This window comes from Hyla sarda, chromosome 3 (assembly GCF_029499605.1).
Source record: "Hyla sarda isolate aHylSar1 chromosome 3, aHylSar1.hap1, whole genome shotgun sequence".
Lineage (NCBI taxonomy): Eukaryota > Metazoa > Chordata > Amphibia > Anura > Hylidae > Hyla > Hyla sarda.
Genome location: NC_079191.1, coordinates 413,106,680 through 413,129,861, shown reverse-complemented (window position 1 = coordinate 413,129,861; position 23,182 = coordinate 413,106,680). Strand labels below are relative to the sequence as shown.

At 46.1% G+C, this 23,182-nt stretch overlaps 1 protein-coding gene and 1 long non-coding RNA gene across 14 annotated transcripts in view; one reads left to right on the top strand and one right to left on the bottom strand.

The window, feature by feature from the left end:
* LOC130362994 (uncharacterized) overlaps positions 1-10,601 on the bottom strand; it is a 46,343-nt gene extending 35,742 nt beyond the window's left edge. Inside the window, exon 1 of one of the 3 annotated variants that reach the window (XR_008891674.1) lies at positions 10,361-10,601. This is a non-coding gene — a long non-coding RNA (uncharacterized LOC130362994). The remainder of the gene's footprint in view (positions 1-10,360) is intronic. The other 2 variants (XR_008891673.1, XR_008891672.1) reach the window with 2 other exon arrangements.
* The window catches only part of KCNH1 (potassium voltage-gated channel subfamily H member 1), a 436,746-nt gene that overhangs the window by 233,062 nt on the left and 180,502 nt on the right, over positions 1-23,182 (top strand). The gene's annotated exons all lie outside the window — the stretch shown is intronic.

The window sequence follows — 23,182 nt, the reverse complement described above, 5'->3', positions numbered from 1 at the left end:
GAAGGGCTGGCTAATATCTGGTCTTTTTAATCAGCAGCTGCCACTGGCTCCTAATAGATAGAAGAGTGAACTATATAACAAGGTTCACTCTGTAATTCCACAATAAAGTGTACACAGAAGATAAACAACTGTGGTGGCAACTGTGTTTTTAAAGTTAGTGGTGGTGTTAGTACACCAACTTGAGTAATTACATATTTAAGTTGGTCACTGATTATATTTTAAATGGATTAATAAAAGATACATTTTAATTAGGGGGGTACTTAGTTTAAGGGTTCCCCTAGGGGGGTTCCCCTAAAATAGTTGTCAGACATATTAATGACTTAAATAGGCATTACTTTGCATAAATCAGTAGTACAAACAAATGTAAAACAAAAACTTTTTAATATATCTTATTATAGGAAAATGTCTCTGTCTCCACTGATCGGGTTCCTTTTCTGAGCCCCCTCCCTCCTAAAGTCCTTTATTGTCACAAAATTTGGGATTTTAGAATTCAGTTGCTTTTGAGTTTTCATTTTAAAGGTAGCATTTATAGGGTTATATGTCATGTAGCTTTATGTTACCTATTGTTTTGAATTGTAGTCCAATAGAAGAGTTGTATGTTTTGATTATGCTAAAAGACACTTGCAGAGGTGTAGCCAGAAGAGGAGAACACAACTAGGGGTCTATTGTGAGAACTTAAAGGGGTACTCCGGTGGAAAACAATTCTTTTAAATCAACTGGTGCAAGAAAGTTAAACAAATTTGTAAATGATTTCTATTTAAAAATTTTAATCCTTCCAGTACTTATCAGCTGCTGTGTGCTCTAGAGGAAGTTGTATTTATTTCTGAAATTTTTTCCTGTCTGACCACAGTGCTCTCTGCTGACGCCTCTGTACATGTCGGGAACTGTCCAGAGTACAAGCAAATCCCCATAGCAAACCCCTCCTGCTGTGAACAGTTCCTGATACAAACAAAGGTGTCAGCAGAGAGCACTGTGGTCATAGTGAAAAGAACTCCAGAAAGAAATGCAACTTCCTGTGGAACATACAGCAGCTGATAAGTACTTGAAGAAGTACTTGGGTGAAGATTTTTAAATAGAAGTAATTTACAAATTTGTTTAACTTTGTGGCACCAGTTGATTTAAAAACAATTGTTTTTCACCGGAGTACCCCTTTAATTGATATACACTACCATAAATTCCGGGTTTAGATCAATCCCTCCTCTGTATAATACATCAAAAAACTGCAATATGAATGAGAAAAATCCCAGAAATAGAACCTCCGCCTCTCTCCTGGCAGCTCTAAATTAAAGGAAATCTGTCATCAGTGTAACCTGCACTAACATGTTGGTACAGACAGATAGTACAGGTGACACTGATGACAACCATACTTACCTGGTCCCTGTTACGCCGAGCGCTCCGGGTCCCCGCTCCTCCCCGGAGCGCTCGCTTCACTCCCTCCGCTGCAGCGCTCCGGTCACGTCCTCTGACCCGGGGCGCTGCGATCCTGCTGCCAGCCGGGATGCGATTCGCGATGCGGGTAGCGCCCGCTCGCGATGCGCACCCCGGCTCCCCTACCTGACTCGCTCCCCGTCTGTTCTGTCCCGGCGCGCGCGGCCCCGCTCCCTAGGGCGCGCGCGCGCCGGGTCTCTGCGATTTAAAGGGCCACTGCGCCGCTGATTGGCGCAGTGGTTCCAATTAGGGTTTTCACCTGTGCACTTCCCTATATTACCTCACTTCCCTTGCACTCCCTTGCCGGATCTTGTTGCCTTAGTGCCAGTGAAAGCGTTCCTTGTGTGTTCCTTGCCAGTGTTTCCAGACCTTCTGCCGTTGCCCCTGACTACGATCCTTGCTGCCTGCCCCGACCTTCTGCTACGTCCGACCTTGCTTCTGCCTACTCCCTTGTACCGCGCCTATCTTCAGCAGCCAGAGAGGTGAGCCGTTGCTAGTGGATACGACCTGGTCACTACCGCCGCAGCAAGACCATCCCGCTTTGCGGCGGGCTCTGGTGAAAACCAGTAGTGGCTTAGAACCGGTCCACTAGCACGGTCCACGCCAATCCCTCTCTGGCACAGAGGGTCCACTACCTGCCAGCCGGCATCGTGACAGTAGATCCGGCCATGGATCCCGCTGAAGTTCCTCTGCCAGTTGTCGCTGACCTCACCACGGTGGTCGCCCAGCAGTCACAACAGATAGCGCAACAAGGCCAACAGCTGTCTCAACTGACCGTTATGCTACAACAGTTGCTACCACAGCTTCAGCAGTCATCTCCTCCGCCAGCTCCTGCACCTCCTCCGCAGCGAGTGGCCGCTCCTGGGATACGCTTATCCTTGCCGGATAAATTTGATGGGGACTCTAAGTTTTGCCGTGGCTTTCTTTCCCAATGTTCCCTGCATCTGGAGATGATGTCGGACCTGTTTCCCACTGAAAGGTCTAAGGTGGCTTTCGTAGTCAGTCTTCTGTCCGGAAAAGCCCTGTCATGGGCCACACCGCTCTGGGACCGCAATGACCCCGTCACTGCCTCTGTACACTCCTTCTTCTCGGAAATCCGAAGTGTCTTTGAGGAACCTGCCCGAGCCTCTTCTGCTGAGACTGCCCTGTTGAACCTGGTCCAGGGTAATTCTTCCGTTGGCGAGTATGCCGTACAATTCCGTACACTTGCTTCAGAATTGTCCTGGAATAATGAGGCCCTCTGCGCGACCTTCAAAAAAGGCCTATCCAGCAACATTAAAGATGTTCTGGCCGCACGAGAAATTCCTGCTAATCTACATGAACTTATTCACCTAGCCACTCGCATTGACATGCGTTTTTCTGAAAGGCGTCAGGAACTCCGCCAAGATATGGACTCTGTTCGCACGAGGCGTTTCGTCTCCTCGGCTCCTCTCTCCTCTGGTCCCCTGCAATCTGTTCCTGTGCCTCCCGCCGTGGAGGCTATGCAGGTCGACCGGTCTCGCCTGACACCTCAAGAGAGGACACGACGCCGTATGGAGAACCTCTGCCTGTACTGTGCTAGTACCGAACACTTCCTGAGGGATTGTCCTATCCGTCCTCCCCGCCTGGAAAGACGTACGCTGACTCCGCACAAAGGTGAGACAGTCCTTGATGTCTACTCTGCTTCTCCACGTCTTACAGTGCCTGTGCGGATGTCTGCCTCTGCCTTCTCCTTCTCTACAGTGGCCTTCTTGGACTCTGGATCTGCAGGAAATTTTATTTTGGCCTCTCTCGTCAACAGGTTCAACATCCCAGTGACCAGTCTCGCCAGACCCCTCTACATCAATTGTGTAAATAATGAAAGATTGGACTGTACCATACGTTTCCGCACGGAGCCCCTTCTTATGAGCATCGGATCTCATCATGAGAGGATTGAACTTTTGGTCCTTCCCAATTGCACCTCGGAGATTCTCCTTGGACTTCCCTGGCTTCAACTTCATTCCCCAACCCTGGATTGGTCCACTGGGGAGATCAAGAGTTGGGGGTCCTCTTGTTCCAAGAACTGTCTAAAACCGGTTCCCAGTAACCCTTGCCGTAACTCTGTGGTTCCTCCAGTAACCGGTCTCCCTAAGGCCTATATGGACTTCGCGGATGTTTTCTGCAAAAAACAAGCTGAGACTCTACCTCCTCACAGGCCTTATGATTGCCCTATCGACCTCCTCCCGGGTACTACTCCACCCCGGGGCAGAATTTATCCTCTCTCTGCCCCAGAGACTCTTGCCATGTCCGAATACGTCCAGGAGAATCTAAAAAAGGGCTTTATCCGTAAATCCTCCTCTCCTGCCGGAGCCGGATTTTTCTTTGTGTCCAAAAAAGATGGCTCCCTACGTCCTTGCATTGACTACCGCGGTCTTAATAAAATCACGGTTAAGAACCGCTACCCCTTACCCCTCATCTCTGAACTCTTTGATCGCCTCCAAGGTGCCCACATCTTCACTAAATTGGACTTAAGAGGCGCCTATAACCTCATCCGCATCAGAGAGGGGGACGAGTGGAAAACGGCATTTAACACCAGAGATGGACACTTTGAGTATCTGGTCATGCCCTTTGGACTGTGCAATGCCCCTGCCGTCTTCCAAGACTTTGTCAATGAAATTTTTCGTGATCTGTTATACTCCTGTGTTGTGGTATATCTGGACGATATCCTAATTTTTTCTGCCAATCTAGAAGAACACCGCCAGCATGTCCGTATGGTTCTTCAGAGACTTCGTGACAACCAACTCTATGCCAAAATTGAGAAATGTCTGTTTGAATGCCAATCTCTTCCTTTTCTAGGATATTTGGTCTCTGGCCAGGGACTACAGATGGATCCAGACAAACTCTCTGCCGTCTTAAATTGGCCACGCCCCTCCGGACTCCGTGCTATCCAACGCTTTTTGGGGTTCGCCAATTATTACAGGCAATTTATTCCACATTTTTCTACCATTGTGGCTCCTATCGTGGCTTTAACCAAAAAAAATGCTGATCCCAAGTCCTGGCCTCCTCAAGCAGAAGACTCCTTTAAACGACTCAAGTCTGCCTTTTCTTCGGCTCCCGTGCTCTCCAGACCTGACCCTTCCAAACCCTTCCTATTGGAGGTTGATGCCTCCTCAGTAGGAGCTGGAGCTGTTCTTCTACAAAAAAATTCTTCCGGGCATGCTGTCACTTGTGGTTTTTTCTCTAGGACCTTCTCTCCAGCGGAGAGGAACTACTCCATCGGGGATCGAGAGCTTCTAGCCATTAAATTAGCACTTGAGGAATGGAGGCATCTGCTGGAGGGATCAAGATTTCCTGTTATTATCTACACCGACCACAAGAACCTCTCCTACCTCCAGTCGGCCCAACGGCTGAATCCGCGCCAGGCCCGGTGGTCTCTGTTCTTTGCCCGATTTAATTTTGAGATTCACTTTCGTCCTGCCGATAAGAACATTAGGGCCGATGCTCTCTCTCGTTCCTCGGATGCCTCAGAAGTTGATCTCCCTCCGCAACACATCATTCCACCTGACTGCCTGATCTCCACTTCTCCTGCCTCCATCAGGCAGACTCCTCCAGGAAAGACCTTTGTTTCTCCACGCCAACGCCTCGGAATCCTCAAATGGGGTCACTCCTCCCATCTCGCAGGTCATGCGGGCATCAAGAAATCTGTGCAACTCATCTCCCGCTTCTATTGGTGGCCGACTCTGGAGACGGATGTTGGGGACTTTGTGCGAGCCTGCACTATCTGTGCCCGGGATAAGACTCCTCGCCAGAAGCCCGCTGGTTTTCTTCATCCTCTGCCTGTCCCCGAACAGCCTTGGTCTCTGATTGGTATGGATTTTATTACTGATTTACCCCCTTCCCGTGGCAACACCGTTATTTGGGTGGTCGTTGATCGATTCTCCAAAATGGCACATTTCATCCCTCTTCCTGGTCTTCCTTCTGCGCCTCAGTTGGCTAAACAATTTTTTGTACACATTTTTCGTCTTCACGGGTTGCCTACGCAGATTGTCTCGGATAGAGGGGTCCAATTCGTGTCTAAATTCTGGAGAGCTCTCTGTAAACAACTCAAGATTAAATTAAATTTTTCCTCTGCATATCATCCCCAGTCCAATGGACAAGTAGAAAGAATTAACCAGATCCTGGGTGATTATTTGCGACATTTTGTTTCCTCCCGCCAGGATGACTGGGCAGATCTCCTTCCATGGGCCGAATTCTCGTATAACTTCAGGGTCTCTGAATCTTCCTCCAAATCCCCATTTTTCGTGGTGTACGGCCGTCACCCTCTTCCCCCCCTCCCTACCCCCTTGCCCTCTGGTCTGCCCGCTGTGGATGAAATTTCTCGTGACCTTTCCATTATATGGAGAGAGACCCAAAATTCTCTCTTACAGGCTTCTTCACGCATGAAGAGGTTCGCGGATAAGAAAAGAAGAGCTCCCCCCGTTTTTTCCCCTGGAGACAAGGTATGGCTCTCCGCTAAATATGTCCGCTTCCGTGTCCCTAGCTACAAGTTGGGACCACGCTATCTTGGTCCTTTCAAAATTTTGTGTCAAATTAATCCTGTCTCTTATAAACTTCTTCTTCCTCCTTCTCTTCGTATCCCTAATGCCTTTCACGTCTCTCTTCTCAAACCACTCATCCTCAACCGTTTTTCTCCCAAATCTGTTCCTCCCACTCCTGTTTCCGGCTCCTCGGACGTCTTCTCGGTCAAGGAAATTTTGGCTGCCAAAAAGGTCAGAGGGAAAAATTTTTTTTTAGTAGACTGGGAGGGTTGTGGTCCTGAAGAGAGATCCTGGGAACCTGAGGACAACATCCTTGACAAAAGTCTGCTCCTCAGGTTCTCAGGCTCCAAGAAGAGGGGGAGACCCAAGGGGGGGGGTACTGTTACGCCGAGCGCTCCGGGTCCCCGCTCCTCCCCGGAGCGCTCGCTTCACTCCCTCCGCTGCAGCGCTCCGGTCACGTCCTCTGACCCGGGGCGCTGCGATCCTGCTGCCAGCCGGGATGCGATTCGCGATGCGGGTAGCGCCCGCTCGCGATGCGCACCCCGGCTCCCCTACCTGACTCGCTCCCCGTCTGTTCTGTCCCGGCGCGCGCGGCCCCGCTCCCTAGGGCGCGCGCGCGCCGGGTCTCTGCGATTTAAAGGGCCACTGCGCCGCTGATTGGCGCAGTGGTTCCAATTAGGGTTTTCACCTGTGCACTTCCCTATATTACCTCACTTCCCTTGCACTCCCTTGCCGGATCTTGTTGCCTTAGTGCCAGTGAAAGCGTTCCTTGTGTGTTCCTTGCCAGTGTTTCCAGACCTTCTGCCGTTGCCCCTGACTACGATCCTTGCTGCCTGCCCCGACCTTCTGCTACGTCCGACCTTGCTTCTGCCTACTCCCTTGTACCGCGCCTATCTTCAGCAGCCAGAGAGGTGAGCCGTTGCTAGTGGATACGACCTGGTCACTACCGCCGCAGCAAGACCATCCCGCTTTGCGGCGGGCTCTGGTGAAAACCAGTAGTGGCTTAGAACCGGTCCACTAGCACGGTCCACGCCAATCCCTCTCTGGCACAGAGGGTCCACTACCTGCCAGCCGGCATCGTGACAGTCCCGTTCCGTGCTGTGGTTCTCCCACAGTCACCGCTTCCGGTCGATAGCAGTGGGTCCAAGCAGAGAGCAGCCGCGGTGACATCACTAAGCTCCGCCCACGCTCCAAGTTGGCCCCGAAACTGTAAGTATCATTGTCATTAGTGTCACTTACACTACCTGTCCGTGCCGACAGGTAAGTGCGGATGACACTGATGACAAATTTCCTTTAAGATAAATTTTATAATGAACCATCTTAAAGGAGTACTCTATAGAAAAAAAAATTTCCAATCAACTGTTGCCAGAAAGTTTTACAGATTAGCAAATTGCTTCTATTTAAATTACTTAATAAGTTATTTTATATAAAAAAAACATAATCCTTCCAATACTTTACTGCTGCTGTATTCTCCAGAGGAAGTTGTGTAGTTTATTTCTGTCTTACCACAGTGCCCTCTGTCTGTGTCAGGAACTGTCCAGAGCAAAAATAAATCCCCATAGCAAACCTCTCCTGCTCCGGACAGTTCCTGACATGAACAGAGGTGGCAGCAGAGAGCACTGTGGACAGACTGGAACGAACTACGCAACTTTCTCTGAAGCATACAGCAGCTGATAAGTACTGGAAGGATTACGATTTTTAAATAGAAATAATTTACAAATCTGTATAACTTTCGAGCACCGGTTGATTTAAAATTTGAAGAGAATTTTCTTTTTCTCTCCAGAATACCAATTTAAAAGGATTGCAAGACTGTAGAAGCTGCAATACCAGAAACAGCCAATGGATAGAAGTGGCGCTATTTAAAAAAAAATAATAATTTAATCCCACGCAACCCTTGTAATATTTCTTGCTGTAATTTTCATATATTATTTATATCTATTGTATATTACAGTCAGCTCTTCGTTCAGTTGGTACAACAGATGGTCAGGGCTGGTTGCCCATATGCTCATTGTTTTATCACATTACACATTGGCATTCAGCTGTATAAACTCCCCCGAGTTAACCAACTAATCAGATTAACACTTCAGTCCCCGCTCTTCATCTGTCTCCCTGTTAATAAGGGCTATCTTGTCAAAATAGCAGCTGAAGTATGGGGACAAATGTACCGGGAGTTCTGTATCTAGAGACGTTTGAGAAGTAGTGTTGAGCGCGAATATTCGCAATTCGAATATTTATTGAGAATTTAGCATATTCGCGAATATGGCGAATATAGCACTATTCGCAATTATGAATATTCGTAATATTTTTTCCCCACAGAACACATCAGAGTGATCTCATCCCTCCCTGCTTCCAGCTTGTGGTCCAAAGAAGGCTCCTATACTATTTACTGTATTAGACTCATATTCGCGAATATAGTCACTAAAGAATATTAGGAGATAGATAGATGGATAGATGGATAGATAGATATGAGATAGATAATACAGTGGTCCCTCAACATACGATGGAAATCCATTCCAAATGAACCATCGTTAGTTGAAACCATCGTATGTTGAGGGATCCGTGCAATGTAAAGTATAGGAAGTAATACTCACCTGTCCCCGCCGCTCCGGACCTGTAAACGCTGCACTGAATGTCACCGTCCATCGCTGTCGCCGAGTCCCGGGGTGTCCCCGACGCTCCGGACGTCTCTGCTTCCCCGACATCCTTGCTCTCCATCATCACCATCATGTAACTACGCACGCTGCTCCTATTGTATGACGGGACGGCGTGCGCGGCGACGTGATGACGACAGAGGAGAGCCGGAGCCCCGAGGACAGGTAAGTGATCGTCAGCAGACCACACGGGGCACCGTAAACGGCTATCCGGTGGCAGATGAAGCAGTCTGCGCTGCCGGATAGCCGTTTATGCGATGGCCCCGACATACAAAAGCATCGTATGTTGATGCTGCCTTCAACATGCGATGGCCTCTGAGAGACCATCGTATGTTAAAATGATCGTATGTCGGGGCCATCGTAGGTCGGGGGGCTTGAGGGGTGTTAGCAGTAGTTAAGGAACATAGCCTGAGTTAGTTTAGAACAGTTTATTTGGGGACAGGTACTTTTTAAGGGAATTTCACCCATTTGGGGTCCACTGTTTAGGTTGGATTGTCCAAGTAGGTATGGACAGTGGTATGGGGTGAGTTTAGGTCTGCACTGCTCCCTACCTGACATGATATTAACCCTTTATTTTTAATTGCTGGTTATTTATGCTTAGTATATGCTTAGTATATGTTGTTCAAAATTACCTTTATTTATTATTCACTGAGATACAATTCATTTTTAATATGACAACAAAGACATTTTCATGCATATTTCAGTTACATTACATGGATCTATGCTTCCCCCCCTCAATATTCTTTTCCAGTTGGGATATTTTTTGCTTACATTTTGTGTTATTCAAAGGGTGTAGCTATAAAGGGAGCAGAGGAAGTAGTTACACTGGGGCCCTGGTGCCGGAGAAGACCTGAAAGCCTTATAAATGGTAGGATAGGGGCTTCCACATCCACAAAAATCACATATATGTAAGTTCAGTTTTGCTACAGTAATGGCACCATTGCTGCACCCTAAAGCGTAACTGTTTTTTTTCAGGTAACTTTTCAGAATACGTTGTTTTGTTTGTACATGAACACTTCTACTACTTACATGTTTCAACAGTTTTCCCCTTTGCAGTCTCCATCTCTAATTTTTAGTTTCCCTGACTTAGTGGGTGAACACCAGCTGCTACTATGTCTCCTATACACTCCACACAAAAAGGAGACCCTGTTCTCTTATTTCTCTATAGCACACCCTCAAAAGCAGCAGCATAAAGGACATTATAGACCAGTACCTGGGGCTAAATACAGGTGAAACTCGAAGAATTTGAATATTGTGCAAAGTTCATTTATTTCAGTAATGCAACTTAAAGGGGGTACTCCACTGGAAAATATTATTTCTTACATCAACTGGTGCCAGAAAGTTAAACAATATTTGTAAATTACTTCTATTAAAATATCTTAACTTCCTGTGGATCATATAACAGCTGATAAGTACTGGAAGGATTATTTTCTTTTTAAAATTTCCTTTCTGTCTGACCACAGTGCTCTCTACTGATACATCTGTCCATTTTAGGAACTGTCCAGAGTAGGAGCAAATCCCCATAGAAAACCTATCCTACTCTGGACAGTTCCTAAAATGGACAGAGGTGTCAGCAGAGAGCACTGTGGTCAGGCAGAAAGGAAATTTAACAAGAAGAAAATAACTTCCTGTGGATCATATAATAATAAGTACTGAAAGGATTAAGATGTTTTAATAAAAGTAATTTACAAATCTGTTTAAAGGAAAACTGTCATATGTTTTGTCCTGCACTATCCACGGGAATCTCTGGATAGTGCGGGAGACGCTGAACATTTTGAGTCCTACCTTGCCCGGATCTGCTGCGCCGTTCGCCCATTATAGCTGGCTTTCGGTATATTCAAATTAGCTGCTAACTGGCACGGGCGGGGTTACTGCCTTCAACTGGCACTGTGACATAACTGCCGCCCGGCCCGCAGCACCGCACGACTAATATTCATACATTGTCTTATACTCTCTGTCTCATCTCGGCCGAGTCCTGGATGATACTGCGCATGCGCGGATTTCCTACTATACCCTGAAGCGGTCTTCAGCATTGCTTCATTTGTCCGGAGCAGCGCTGGAGTAAGGGCGCATGCGCAGTATCGTCCAGGACTCGGCCGAGATGAGACAGAGAGTGTAAGACAACGTATGAATATTCATTAGCCAGCGGTGCTGCGGGCCGGGCGGCAGTTACGTCACAGTAGCTATCACGCCCCCTCCCGTCGGCTTGCATTGAGGGGCGGAGCGTGACGTCACACGGGGGCGGAGGCGTGACGTCACACGCCACCGGCCCTGTGGTCGACCGCAATCAGTCCCGGAGCGAACACGCTCCAGGGACTGATTACAAACGGGGTGCCGCGTGCATGATCACGGGGGTCCCCAGCGGCGGGACTCCCGTGATCAGGCATCTTATCCCCTATCCTTTGGATAGGGAATAAGATGTGTAAGCACCGGAGAACCCCTTTAAAGACTACCTGTTACCAAACTAAGCTTTTAACATATTGTTAAGACACTTTGCTATTTACTTGCTGTTAAAATTCTCAACCTTTTATATGTTTTTAATGGGATTGAAAAAACAGCGACTAGGTGTCTCTGTTCTGTTCCCTGCTGCAAGTCAAACAGTTAGTTTGGTCTCCTCCCGGCCTGGCAGGAGACTAAACTCAGGAAGCTCATGCGGGGCATGGGGAGGCACAGCTCTCGCAGGCTTCAGTGACGTCACGCCTGCTGGGGAACGCCCACTTTCTCCTGCCGGGAGCTCACACAATGTGAGCAAGGGGAAAGAGATGATACACAGATTTTTAAAGCTTGGAAAAAAAATTTAAGGGCAGAAGGGGTGTAAGGAATAGTTAGGGGATATAATCTGAGTTGGTTTAGAAAATACGGTTTGATGACTCTTTAAGCTGTTTTTTCCAGAGTAAATGAAGAGTTTAGGAGGGAGGTTGGAGCAGTAAGGGAGTGTCAGAAATTAGATATATAACAAAGTTATGTGACTACAGAGACTTATTACACCATAGCATGTTGTGATTGGTGAGGAGAGACAGACATTTCCAGGAGGAATAACAGAGGACACTGTGCAGAGTTCTAAGAAAAAGTATTTAGTAAAAAGCATCAAGTAAAACAGACATGACTGAAGAGGGTATAAAACAAATGGTACGGAGCTCAAGGGACAACTGGATATATAGTCTAAAAATATATATTTATTATAAAACTAAATAAATGACAGATATTTAAAATGCCCTTGTGACTCACTTAGGGTTAATTTGTCTCATATTATATACAGTGGTCCCTCAACATACGATGGTAATCTGTTCCAAACGGACCATCGTTTGTTGAAACCATCATATGTTGAGGGATCCGTGCAATGTAAAGTATAGGACAGTGGTCTTCAACCTGCGGACCTCCAGATGTTGCAAAACTACAACACCCAGCATGCCCGGACAGCCGTTGGCTGTCCGGGCATACTGGGTGTTGTAGTTTTGCAACATCTGGAGGTCCGCAGGTTGAAGACCACTGGTATTGGAGGTTATACTCACGTGTCCCCGCCACTCAGGACCGTCACTGCTGCCCGGGTTGTCGCCGTCCATCGCTGTCACCGCGTCCCCGGGGTGTCCCCGACGCTCCAGCAAGGCCTCTGCTTCCCCGGCATCCGCGCTCTCCGTCGCCGCCATCACGTCGCTACACACGCCGCTCCTATTGGATGACGGGACGGCACGTGCAGCGACGTGATGACGACGATGGAGAGCGCCGACGATGCAGGGGATCCCGAAGAGGACGCGCCGGAGCCCAGAGGACAGGTAAGTGATCGTCACCGCAGCACACGGGGCACCGTAAACGGCTATCCGGTGGGAGCTGAAGCAGTCTGCGCTGCTGGATAGCCGTTTATGCGATGGCCCCGACATACAAAAGCATCGAATGTTGATGCTGCCTTCAACATGCGATGGCCTCTGAGAGACCATCGCATGTTGAAATTCTCGTATGTCGGGGCCATTGTAGGTCGGGGGGTCACTGTATATATAAATATACAATTTGTGGCCATATCTAGACATTGCTTCCTATCTGGACTTCAGGTCACAGCATTCCCATATAGTTATTACGGGCAATACAGAACTACTCTAAGGGTGCTTGCCCACACCACGTTTTCGGCTGCCGGATCCGGCTGGGGGAGGGGAAAACCGCGCGCTCCTGTACCCCAGCTGGACCGGCGCTGAAATCCATTGACTTTAATTGCTCCACTCGGCTCAATTTCAACCCGTATCCGGTTTTCTGACTGGACCTAAAACCGTAGTATATTACGGTTTTAGGTTCTGTCACAAAACTGGATACGGGGTAGAAATGAGCCGACCGGAGTCAAACGGTGACTTAGAGTAGTTCTGTATTGCCCGTAATACCTATACAGTGGTCCCTCAAGTTACAATATTAATTGGTTCCAGGACGACCATTGTATGTTGAAACCATTGTATGTTGAGACCAGAACTCTATGGAAACCTGGTAATTGGTTCTGAAGCCACCAAAATGTCATCCAAAAATAGCAAAAAGTGAGGATTAAAGATAAATAAGTAGATAACTAATATAGATAAAGTAAATCCTTACATATAAAAGTAATAAAGATCTACTGGGAGCTATAAATCACTGTCTATTTCAGTGTTTATCAACCAGGGTGCCTCCAGCTGTTGCAAAACTACAACTCCCAGCATGCCCGGACAGCCTTTGGCTGTCCGGGCATGCTGTGAGTTGTAGTTTTGCAACAGCTGGAGGCAACCTCTTTGGGAAACACTGGTCTATGTAGAGGACAGAAGCTTCTTCAGGGTCCTGTACAGAACACAATGTCCTAAAAAAAAGGAAAATGGAGCCGCCCTCACCTGATGCCCAAAGGAGCAGACAACTCTGGTACAGGTAAAAAGTACAGAACATGTAATACCTCCCTGTACTTTAGGCGGCGCTACCAGAAACCAGTCAGTGCATGCACTTTAGGGATACAGGGGTTTTACCAGTGAAATATCCATTCTGATTGGTCGGTTCTTCCGGCCATTGACACATTTTGCAGATCTGGACTGTCTGTACATTGTATGTTGAGTCTGGTTTCAAGTTACAATGGTCCAGAAAAGACGATTGTATGTTGAAACCATTGTATGTTGAGGCCAGTGTAAGTTGAGGGATCACTGTATGGGCATGCTGTAATCTTTCGTGGTGTGAAAGCACCCTAAGACGCACTAGCAACTTTACTACATGATGTATTCACACGTACAGTATTCTGCGCAGATTTCAATGCAAACTAAATGACTGAACTCAGCTTCAAATCCTGCGCATCAAATCTGCGCAGAATACTGTACGTGTGAATAGACCCTAAGGGTGTTTTATATTCTAAATATAAATATATTTTATTTATGATATATATATATATATATATTTATGTATATATACATATATATATATATATTTATATATATATATATATATATATATATATATATATATATATATATAAAATGAAACAAATTAACCCTAAGTGAGTCACAAGGGCCCTGTGACTACACAGCGGGCATTTTAAATATCTGTCATTTATTTTGTTTTTAAACCAATAAATATACATTTTTAGATTATATATCCAGTTGTCCCTTGAGCTCAGCACCATGAGGGGTATTTATGAAAGTAAGCTATTTTTTAGTTTGCTTTTTTTTCCACTTCCATTCTGCTTAGGTGCAACAAATTTACTATATTGTTGCACGGCGTTAATACATTTTTCGCAGGTAAGCAATAGCGGGAGTTTTTTCTCACCTAAGCGAAAAACAATAGTCAGTTTCTGTTGTTTAAGCCAAGGTTCGGCTGGAGTACATTTAGTAGGTTTTTAAAGCCTTAGCGACTTTTTTGCGAATGTCGCTGTTGATAAATTTCTGACTATGGCAAGTCAAAATTGTAAAAACGCTTATAAACGCCGATTTGCAAAAAAAAAGCTTTTCTCGCTGTTGTGGCAGATTGTGGCATGAAAAAAGACGGTGGAACAATTGCAATTTTTTTGCGGCAATTTTAATGCGAAAAAACTCGGGTAAATCGGTTGATAAATGTCTGTCCATTTGTTTTATGTTCTACTATTTTCCAACACTGTGGGTATCAGTGTTAAAAGGATTTGTGATAAAGGGGTCTATGAGGGCAGATGTTGTTACTCTAGGGGCAGATGGCATTTACCTCTTGTATTCGTGACGCCAGGGTGTGGCTTATCCTTGAAACCACCCGAAGGTATACTGCTAGATCCTGGGCTAGGCACGGGGGCAATAATGACTCCGACGCCAAGTTACGGACAACGGTATCTTTACTGAGGATAGACAGATGGTAAAGTCTATACAGTTCAGCCAGGGCCACGGAGGTGACTAGTGCCTCAGAGACCTTAGGGGCTTGCTGGAACTTGTAGTAGGACTGAACAATTTAATGCAGACCACGCTGACTTTAACAGTTACTGAAATGGACTGACTTGACTTGACTGATGACTGACAAAGCTAGGACTGTAGATTACTTGCAATTGACTGTGGCTGCAGACTGGACTTGAGGCCTCCAATGACTCTGGACACAAACACTAGGACTCAACTGGACTGGACCTCAGCTTAGCAGAAAGAGCAGAGCTCTAAGACAGCGAGCGAGCTCCACCCAGGGCTTATATGGGGGGAGACTAGCAGGGAGCCCATAGGTCATCCCGGGGGTCACTGATACCTTCTGGGTAACAATCACATGGTACATTTCTTAAAGCAACAACACATTATATATTATAATACATGGCAAAACATATATACAGGGGGGAAACAAGTAGAAGGGGCCCAGGGGACACTGATGGGAGGCTGCCGGACAGGGCAGCAAGGGTACAGGGTATCACCTCCAATACTGGGCCACCACAGATTGCTCGGTACTTGGTGTTCCAGGTCACAGTGAGCCTTCTCTATCACACATTGTTATGACTGAAGAGGGGACAATTCCTCTTTAATTGTCAGGGCAGCTGGAGAAAGTTTTCCTTGTTCTGCATTGTGCAGCACAATATCCAAACTTCACATTCTAGGCGCCATTTCACCCGGTTCCACCCTGTGCATGGTAAATCCCTGGATAAGCCAGTCTTATTGTCTCCTGCCTCCAGCTACTGAAGCAGCTGCTGACTATCCTCCAGCCACCGCACTTCTCACAGCTGCCGCTTCCCACACAAAGACAGAGATTACCTGTATTCAGGCACCGTACTCCATCCGGAGACAATAGCCAGAGACAAATCTTAGGATTTTCGGTTAACACATTAAAAAGACGTATGTTACGGTTTTATGAGAACTCCGCACAACACATTTGTGTTTATAAACTATGGATTTACCTAGATACGAGCTGATTATCCAGGCAGATAGATTTTTTTCTAGGACTGAGCCAATACTGCCTCCGGTTCTTAGTATATTGCTGTGCAGAGTACTTACTGGCCCTACGGCTACTAATTGGATTAAGGACAGGGAACTCATGTATAAGGGAAACACAGAATTTAGGTTTTTGTTGTTGTTGTTTTTTTTTATTGCAGGATAGTTTATACAGCAGAATTTCATCTCATAGTAGATTCGGGACAGACACTGACAGCAGTACAATAAAAGAAGAACATTGAGCATATAACAGTACTAGCAAAGTGTTCAGTATATACAGTACCTCTATATAAAAGTCATTCAGTTATCAAATACTGCAGTCCCAGTCTTGACAGGCCTTGTATTCCAGCTGTTATTTGCAGGTCAAAGTGTCAAAGGAACCAACAGTAAAGAACAAGGGGAGTTGTCTGCAGCATAAGACCCTAGACAGTATGATGTACAGCCTCTCCAAGAAACATTCCTGAGGTGAGATACTCATCTCACCTCATGGAAGATATAGGGGGGAGATGTATCATTGTATGATATGTATGAATGTCTCAAAAAGTCGCAAGCCCCTCTAAAACACAACAAATCTACACCAGCCCAAACCTGGCTTTCTTAACTGCCTTTGGACAGTATTTTAACATGCTGCCCTCTCAGGATGAGCCTAGGATGATCATCCTAATTATCGGGTACTTCAAGCATTAGGATGAGCCGGCTCATCCTGGAGCTAAAGGTGACATCAGCTGTCACAGATATCAAACGTGCCCTCCCCGTCACAACATGTTCCCAATCGACACTGTAATTTCATATTCCCCACCGGGAGCCATGACTGGTTGACGCCAACTGACCAATCACAGCTACTGGAGGGAAGTATGAAATTACAGTACCATGATTTCATACTCCCCGCCGGGGAGTGTCATTGGTCGGCGCCAACTTACCAGTCGTGGGGTGCAGATGGTAGCCATGTTAACCGGAGGTCTGACAATGGCCTCTGTTGTCTTGGCTACGAAAACCGATCCGGCTCTGTGTGAGCTTTTGCTCGACTGCAGCTTTTTGGTCAGAAAAATCGCAGAGGAGAGGAGGAATCATACAAAGTGGTGTTTGAATGGGATTTATTGCTTTTTGCTTATGTGCGCCAAATTTATCAAAACCCCCCCCTCCCCCCCGTGATAATATAGTATGATAGTATGTTGCACATAAGCCAAAGGCTGTCCGGGCATGCTGTGAGCTCTAGTTTTGCAACAGCTGGAGGCACCCTTTTTGGGATGCACTGGCCTATAGAAAGGAGCTCCTAAAAGGAAGGGGGGGAGGGGGTTGCATAAATAAATAGAAATGAGATTGGGAAAAAACTTTTTACAGGCCTCTTGTTTCTCAAGATCTCTCTCGCCAAATTCATGGTTCATCGGGAAAAAGAAATTACTAAGGGCCATTACCAGCCCCTTTCTCATTGATAATGATGATTTCATTACTGTGAGAAGGGAGAATTAAATTGTAGAGCGCTGGAGAGTGACTATTGCAGCCGCTTTTCGTTTTTTCTACCTTCTCGTGCAGTGGATAGTTCTTTGAAGTCAGAGTTATGATTTAGTAATCATTGCTTCATTTACTTTTGTAATGAAATATCCGAGTTATACAGTGAGAGGCCGTTATCTATCTCCCTAGCCTCGGGATGAACGTGTTATTACGGTTACTATTTTTGGATGTCTGTGTTTTGCGATGGTAATAAAATATGGACTATATTATATGAAAGGTAAAGCGATGGCCGTGGGATTGTACTTCCCTACATGGATAAGGAAGGTCAATAAGAACCAAACCCCCTGTATGGACCTAAAGGTAAATGATAATATTCTGTGTGCGGCCCCCTCTAGAGGAAGTTTACTGCATACTGATTATAAACTGCTCAAAAAAATAAAGGGAACACTTAAACAACACAATGTAACTCCAAGTCAATCACACTTCTGGGCAATTAGCAAGACACCAACAATAAAGGAGTGGTTCTGCAGGTGGTGACCACAGACCACTTCTCAGTTCCTATGCTTCCTGGCTGATGTTTTGGTCACTTTTGAATGCTGGCGGTGCTTTCACTCTAGTGGTAGCATGAGATGGAGTCTACAACCCACACAGGTGGCTCAGGTAGCACAACTCATCCAGGATGCCACATCAATGAGACCTGTGGCAAGAAGGTTTGCTGTGTCTGTCAGCGTAGTATCCAGAACATGGAGGCGCTACCAGGAGACAGGACAGTACATCAGGAGATGTGGAGGAGGCTGTAGGAGGGCAAAAACCCTGCAGCAGGACTGCTACCTCCACCTTTGTGCAAGGAGGAGCACTGCCAGAGCCCTGCAAAATGACCTCCAGCAGGCCACAAATGTGCATGTGTCCACTCAAACGGTCAGAAACAGACTCCATGAGGGTGGTATGAGGGCCCGATGTCCACAGGTGGGGGTTGTGCTTACAGCCCAACACCGTGCAGGACGTTTGGCATTTGCCAGAGAACACCAAGATTGGCAAATTTGCCACTGGTACCTTGAGTCTTGAGACACCGTGGAGAACGTTCTGCTGCCTGCAACATCCTCCAACATGACCGGTTTGGTGGTGGGTCAGTAATGGTGTTGGGTGGCATTTCTTTGGGGGGCCGCAAAGCCCTCCATGTGCTGGCCAGAGGTAGCTTGACTGCCATTAGGTACAGAGATGAGATCCTCAGACCCCTTGTCAGACCATATGCTGGTGCTGTTGGCCCTGGGTTCCTCCTAATGTAAGACAATGCTAGACCTCATGTGGCTGGAGTGTGTCAGCAGTTCCTGCAAGAGGAAGGCATTGATGCTATGGACTGGCCCGCCCGTTCCCCAGACCAGAATCCGAGTGAGCACATCTGGGACATCATGTCTCGCTCCATCCACCAATGCCACGTTGCACCACAGACTGTCCAGGAGTTGGCGGATGCTTTAGTCCAGGTCTAGGAGGACATTCCTCAGGAGACCATCCGCCACCTCATCAGGAGCATGCCCAGGAGTTGTAGGGAGGTCATACGGGCACGTGGAGGCCACACACACTACTGAGCCTCATTTTGACTCGTTTTAAGGACATTACATAAAGTTGGATCGGCCTGTAGTGTGGTTTTCCACTTTAATTTTGAGTGTGACTCCATATCCAGACCTCCATGGGTTGATAAATTTGATTTCCATTGATAATTTTTGTGTGATTTTGTTGTCAGCACATTCAACTATGTAAAGACGAAAGTATTTCATACGATTAGTTCATTTATTAAGATCTAGGATGTGTTATCTTAGTGTTCCCTTTATTTTTTTGGGCAGTGTTCGTTTAACTGAAATATACCACACTATGCAGTAAGCTCCCTCTAGATTGGTGGTCTTCAAACTATGGTGCTCCAGATGTTGCAAAACTACAACTCCCAGTCCAGGCGTGCTGGGAGTTGTAGTTTTGCAACATCTGGAGGGCCACCGTTTGGAGGCCAAAATGTTATCCTTAAAGAGTACCTCTCCTGATCTTGTTAAATGTTATAATCCTACCAGTTCTCTGCCCCCATCATCATAAACCACCCCCTGCCTTTATTTTTATTATTTTTCTTTAGTTTTCTACCTTGATTTGTATCATCTGCTCAGTCTCAGTCAGATTCATATACTGGGAAGGGGCGTTCCCCAGCAGATGTGACATCATCTGAAGCCATACAGGGGAGAACTTCCTCCCTCACTCTGTGACATACAGAGCAGTTCAGAGTGAGATGAGCTATGATTGGCTGAGACTGCACCCCCTCAGCACTCAGATACCATTTCTTGGTTTTGGACTTCTGCCAGGCCAGCAGGAGTCCAAAGTCTGTGCAAGAGATAGGGGGAAATGTGCTCTGGACAAGTAGGGAGACACCTAGTGGCAGCTTTTTTAAACTCAAATAAAACATAGAAAACTTCTTCTTTTTTTTTTTTTTTTTTAAACAAAGTACATTAGAAAGATTTTTTATTTACCATAAGGAGTGCAATAGCAAAAATTTGTTTTAATGAGAGTGCCCAGTTAAAGGGAACCTGTCACATTGATAATGCAGCCCGATCTGCAGGCCTCATGTTATAGATCAGGAGGAGCTGAACAGATTGATATATAGTTGTGGAAGCTTGGGGGTGTAGGGTGTAGGTGGTGTAGCTGTGCAGTGATGAAAGGGTGTTGGATTAACCCTTAACTGTCGTGATGCCAGGGTGCAGGTTCTTCCTCTATTTATATATCCTACCGCCACCCGTCCCAGGAACAATAGGAAGGAATAAAGGATTGTCCACAACCGGAGGTTTAGTAAACTGAAAATAACTTTACTGCAACTTTTATGCAGGTTGATAGCAGCAAACAGTCTATACAGAAGAGTGGTCTGTAAGTTCCTCACAGTTGGTTGGGACCTTTGTGCTGCGCTCTTTAGCTTTGTGCTGAGCTCCGCTCGCTGTCATATCCCGGGGGAAAGAAAATGTTTCTGCTTTGCTGTACAGGAACCAAGATAGTGATGATTGGTTAACAGCGCCCTTATATGGAGAGGGGCAGGCTTAGAGCTTATTGGTTCCCACCAGCTGTCAGTCCTTTCACAAAGCATTATGGTACATCATGTGACCACATCACGTGCCCTGGAAGGTCCTTAAGCTTAACTTAACCTTAGACTTAGTAGTCATGTGACCTAAGGTCCTGGAAGTACTATACACATAATAAAATGTATACCATTTATATACATCAAACATAATAAAATTAAAGAAGGAAGAGGTGACAAGGGGTTATCCCACCAGGAGGATCCTACCGGTACATAGGAACTTTGACTTTGGGGACTTAGCACACAAGGTACGGTACCGGGACACCACATAGGTATTGTTGGAAAAGTTTCAGTAGAACTTGAGATTTATTCAAGGGCGGTCCTTCTCAGGGATTGACAGCTGTCTGTGTATTAGTGTACATATAGAGAGCTGTCAATCATTGTTATCCCCAGGATGGAGCCTGACTCTCCCTGCTCAGTAGTCAAGACCCCAAATTCCGAGATGGACTGGTCTTGGCAGTGTCGGGCCACTCAGACAATCATGGGCCCCAGTGGTGTCACACCTTAGTTGGTGTAAATTGGTGTAAATTCCTTCTATGTAAAAATCTTCATCCTTCCAGTATCAGCTGCTGTAACTCCACAGGAAGTTGTACAGTTTTTTTTTAATGACCTCAGTGTCTGTCCGTATCAGGAACTGTCCAGAGCAGGAGAGGTTACTATAGGGATTTGTTCCTGCTCTGGACAGTTCCTGACATGGACAGAGATGGCAGCAAAGAGCATTGTGATAAGACTGGAAAGAACTACACAACCTTCTCTGTAGCATACAGCAGCTGATAAGTACTGGAAGGGTTAAGATTTTTAAATAGAAGTAAAATACAAATCTGTGAATTCGGGTAGAAAAACAGACATGATGCACATCTACAATCTTGTATAATGATCTGATTGCTTCTCAGAATAATATCAAAAACAAACAGGTTGTTAGTATACATTTTTGATCAAAAAGTACAAGCCCACTCGCCACGTCAAGGCCACCTATTTAGAGTGGGTCCCTAACATCCCTAGCATAAAATGGCGTAGCACTGGGCGGCGACCACCACCGCCACGACACCAGTGCCCACAGGGGGAACGACCCACTGGCAGAGCGGCCCCAATGCCACTCAAACCAGTCTATGGGCCGCACCCGCCCGCAGACACGGCGCCATGGCAGCACCGGACACCGCACAGCACCACACCAGTGTGAACAAGGTGTAATAGCTCACTTACCATGCTCTCCCAGTCAGACTGAGAGGCTGCTAGGAAAGAAAAGGCCCATGTGCAGCTAACTACTACTTATATAGGGTTGGGCTGAGGGGGTGGGGAAGAGTGCAGCACATGTTCAAAAAAAAAAAGGAGGGGATAGAAAACACAATGTGAATTCGGGTAGAAAAACAGACATGGTGCACATCTACAATCTTGTATAATGATCTAATTGCTTCTCAGCATAATATCAAAAACTAACAGGTTGTTAGAATACATTTTTGATCAAAAAGTACAAGCCCACTCGCCACGTCAAGGCCACCTATTTAGAGTGGGTCCCTAACGTCCCTAGCATAAAATGGCGCAGCACCGGGCGGCGACCGCCACCGCCGCGACACCAGTGCCCACAGGGGGGAACAAACCACTGGCACCAAATCTGTTTACATTTCTGGCACCAGTTTAAAAATTGATTTCCACCTAAGTACCCCATTAAAGAAGAGAGCCCATAAACAGATATAAGAAATAAGAGAATATAACATATTAGGGCAACTAAGTCATGCAATATTTGAATAAGAGGCCGTATAGATCGTTGTTATCGGGAATGAGCGTCCTACACTGACAGAACTGCACACTGAACATTTGTCACAGCTCAAGGATAATATATTCATCATTATTGCGGTTTGTTGGAATTTATTCCTGTGACTGATTTATTGCCTTTTGGATTGAAAATGAATCATAGACGGCAGTCGGGGTCGGACAATGTTACATTTCATTCCTTATCTGTCAGAAAAATACTCATTTTCTAAATGTAAGCTCATAAATTAGTAATTACATGTCAGAATTATTATGGCCACCAATATGACCACGCTTCCCAGGTAGGCAGGAGTTTTCTGTGAAAGAAAAGTTTGGATGCCTCAGTATTGATATACTGAGAGGGGAGCTGGATTCATCTACTACTTCCTAGACACTGACAGGGAGGTCTCATCCTCTGGCATCCCACATGGCATCCTTGCCAAACCTTAAAGGGGTTTTCCACCATAAAGTTATTTTAGCACTAACTTGCCAGACAGTAATGGACAGGATTAGGAAGGATCCATGCTTGTCTTGGCTATCTTTTCGTGAACTGGCTATTTCCTGTTGGAGTTCTTTCTCATCAACCACAAGTCCCATGGTTCTTTGTTTGTAAGTGTGAGGTCACTTTTCTCCCTCCCACACATCAGTCACCCCACCCATTAAAGCACAAATGAGCTTCTTTCCATGCAAAAGACCATTGTTTTCTAACTAGGGTGCCTCCAGTTGTAGCAAAAATACAATTAATTGCCGAATGATCTCCCTCCCACCCAGCGGGTGCTCCACCCATTGTAGCAGACAGGCTCCTTTGAACACCTGACTAGTGATGTAATGTCTTGGGCTTCATTGCAACCTGGAAGACGACACAATTTTGTATGCTGTTAAAAATAAACTTTGGGCAAAAATCACAGAATAATTATGAAACCATAATATAGTTGACTATATTATGAACTA